This window comes from Pongo pygmaeus, chromosome 17, assembly GCF_028885625.2.
Source record: "Pongo pygmaeus isolate AG05252 chromosome 17, NHGRI_mPonPyg2-v2.0_pri, whole genome shotgun sequence".
Lineage (NCBI taxonomy): Eukaryota > Metazoa > Chordata > Mammalia > Primates > Hominidae > Pongo > Pongo pygmaeus.
In genome coordinates this window covers 77352445-77355443 of record NC_072390.2, presented here as the reverse complement: position 1 = coordinate 77355443, position 2999 = coordinate 77352445, and the positions used below count along the sequence as shown (strand labels likewise).

Below are 2999 nucleotides of genomic sequence, written 5' to 3'. Positions count from 1 at the left end.
TGCTCCTTTGTAAACATGGGATATTGAAATTTCTGTAAAGCAAGCCCTCACATAAAAAACTCACTTTACAGTGTGAAAATGCCAAAGTTGATTTAAAAATAAAATAGAAGTTAGGACAAATATATGCTTTTGCAAGCATTTATTCAGTGTTTAAATTCAAACAGCTCGTATAAATGATATGTTATACACATTTCTTTGGGGGTACTTGGTCATGGGTAAGGTGAAATCAAGTTTTTTAAAATGAAAGTTCCATAAAGTTTTGACTGAAGATATCATGTTTTTCCCCAGTTAATCTTTCAGGGTTAAGCATTGCTTTTCTTTATTGTGCCAAGAACCTCCAACTTCTAAGTTAGTTTTAATCTTCTCAAAAAGTATACTCTGAGTATTTGGTGGGTATGAATGTCTCCAAAGGTATTCAATGGAATATGCTGGTAAAAAGAGCTCTTTGAGGCTTCTAGTTCTATGAATTTCAACTATTCCATTTTCATAAACTCCCGATGCTTGAGCTGCTCTGAATGAAAACTTGACAACTCAAGCCTATCTGCAAGAAAAACTTCTTTATTCAACACATAATGTAGCCAGGGAAGATTTTTCTTTTTTGACGATTCCAATGGTGTTACTGTCCAAAAGGAGTCTTGTTCTCTTAGAATGAAGTTCTCAAAATATAGATTACAGAAAAAAAAAAGAAAATTGAAACCTCACTGAAATACTATTTCTCTTTTCTCAGAGGGCCAAAAAAATCATAAAGAAGGACACCATACTCATTTCTGCTGGCAATACTAAGTGGTATAATCTTTATAGAAGAGAGTTTGACAATAGCTAGCAACATTATATGCATTTGCCTTTTGACTCATCAGTCCCACTTCTAGGAATCTATTCCAAAGATGCTCTCAAAATAAGAAATTCATATACACAAGGCTTTGCGTGATAACACTACTAGTAAGAGCAAAAAACTGGGAATAGCCCAAATGTCCATCAACAGAGTAATGGTTGAATAAAATACCGTCACATGTTGGAGTACTATGTAGCTGAAAAAAAGAACAAAGTTCTCTGTTTATTGGTATCAAGTGAGAATAATTTTTAAGTGCAATCCAGATGCAGAAAATGTGTATAATGGGTTACCTCTTCTCTGTGAAGGAAAAAACAACAAATATTTAATGTATTTATTTGCTTACATAAAAAAAATTGAAGGACAAATCAAAACTAAAAAATATTACTGTGGGAGAGAGAGGCAACAGAGGAGGGTACAGGTATGACAGCTAGACTTTCTGTTTATTTGATGGTATCTAGGAATTATTATTAATATTTTTAGATGTGATGATACTGTAGTATGTTTAAAAATTGCCTTATCTTTAGTGATACAAACTAAAGGCTTTTTAAAAGATAAAATTATGTGATATCTGGGACTTTTTAAAACTTTTAATTGCATTTATTTATTTATTGTCTTGAGACAGAGTCTCGCTCTGTCACTCCGGCTGGAGTGCAGTGGCGCGATCTCGGCTCGTTGCAACCTCCGTCTCCCAGGTTCAAGCGATTCTCCTGCCTCAGCCTCCTGAGTAGCTGGGATTACAGGCACGCACCACCACGCCCAGCTAATTTTTTAATTTTTAATAGAGAAGGGGTTTCACCATGTTGGCCAGGCTGGTCTCAAACTCCTGACCTCAAGTGATCCACCCACCTCGGCCTCCCAAAGTGCTGGGATTACGGGCGTGAACCACTGTGCCTGGCCTTAACTGCATTTATTTTAATGCTGAATTTACTCCCATGCCATAAGTTTTTGTTTCTTCAGTTTCTTCTGGGGTATCTTTTTCTTCTGGGCAACCTCTTCTTTTGGTTTAGGAACAATTTGTTCCTTTTCAGTAAGGATCATCTCGATGTGGCAGGGAGAGCTCACGTGTGGCTTAATCTAACCATGAGCTCTGTAGGTCCGGCAGCACATCTTAGATGCTTTGTCCACTTGGATATGCTCAATGACCAGAGAATCTACCTCTAAACCCTTAACTTCAGCATTATTCTCTGCATTTTTAAACATGTACAGCAAAAATTCAGCACTCTTCTTGGGTCACCAACCTTGTGTCCAGCCCCACTGCTTGGCCTGGGCACACCTACCAGCTCCACCACTGTAACGTTGGAATGGTACACACTGTTTCTGTAAAGTGACATCTTTCAGATACTTCATGGCTTTTTGTATATGCATAGGCTTGATGGCCTGGGCAGTTTCACAAGTGTTCTTAAAGTGAACAGGAAAATTTGAACCTCTTGATTTGTATGATTGTGTGGGGTTCTACAGGTCAAGTGAATAGCCAACCATTTTCACATTGTACCACTTAGTATTGCCAGCAGAAACACTTAGGGGAAGAGCTGAGACTTTCTTTAAAATAATTCACTGGGGATGGAAGGGAAAGTAGGTTGAAGTACAGAAGAAACAAGAATGGCCAGGTGTTGATAATTGTTGAACTTGGTTGATAGCTACATAGGTGTTCACTTTATTTTTACTTCTTTTTAATGTTTGAAGATTCCCTAAGTAAATTAATGTGTCATGAACTCTAGTTTTCCTCTTTTTTGACTTCTGATAATTTACCTAGAATATTATTTAATGTTTCTGAATCTATGCTTGTCCCATGAGCTGTAATATTAAATGAACTAATGATCATGCTATCTTTCTTTGCTAGTTCTACTAAACTGCTTTCCATGCGTTGAAAGGAAATATTTTCGTTACAACAATGACCAACCAGAAGGCAAAATAATTTGTTGATTGTGATTGGCTTCCGTCAGCTATTTTCTTTGTGACTGAAAATTACATTTGCAGCTTAATAGAACCACTGGAACTGGGAGGCTCCTTCATGTCCACCCATGCCTGACTTCCGTTGCCAGGTGGAAAACAAGCCCTTTTGCTGTCTGAGGAGCTTGTCAGCATAACTCCTAGAGATGTCAGGGTGAATCTTGCTCCAGTCCCTCAGCATGGAGTTCAGAAATGTTCTTTGGACAACACCGTGCTA

The 2999-nt window shown here is 37.7% G+C and overlaps 1 pseudogene; it reads right to left on the bottom strand.

The window, feature by feature from the left end:
- Window positions 1-1756: 1756 nt before the first annotated feature.
- Window positions 1757-2311, bottom strand: LOC129019035 (large ribosomal subunit protein uL22-like; annotated as a pseudogene).
- Window positions 2312-2999: the final 688 nt, after the last annotated feature.